At 36.4% G+C, this 209-nt stretch overlaps 1 pseudogene; it reads left to right on the top strand.

The window, feature by feature from the left end:
* The window catches only part of LOC116851281, a 21,574-nt pseudogene that overhangs the window by 19,284 nt on the left and 2,081 nt on the right, over window positions 1-209 (top strand).

Below are 209 nucleotides of genomic sequence, written 5' to 3'. Positions count from 1 at the left end.
TATAAATGAGAAAGCAATTATTGTAAGTAAATCGTTATAAAATTTTTTTGTTGTCAATTGCTGTACGTTCACCGCTGATATCTACTGAAAAAAAAGAAGAAATCGTACAAGAGCGTAATAACTACTGGGCGATTTATTAAAGCGGGACTACCAACGAATTTCGAGGAGCGTACGGACATCGTCGACAAAGAAAAGTACATGCTGCACGT

Source organism: Odontomachus brunneus, unplaced genomic scaffold (assembly GCF_010583005.1).
Source record: "Odontomachus brunneus isolate Ranch 3 - 2012 unplaced genomic scaffold, Obru_v1 Obru_scaffold_170, whole genome shotgun sequence".
Lineage (NCBI taxonomy): Eukaryota > Metazoa > Arthropoda > Insecta > Hymenoptera > Formicidae > Odontomachus > Odontomachus brunneus.
The sequence above is the reverse complement of the archived record's forward strand: the minus strand, read 5'-3'. Positions and strand labels throughout refer to the sequence as shown.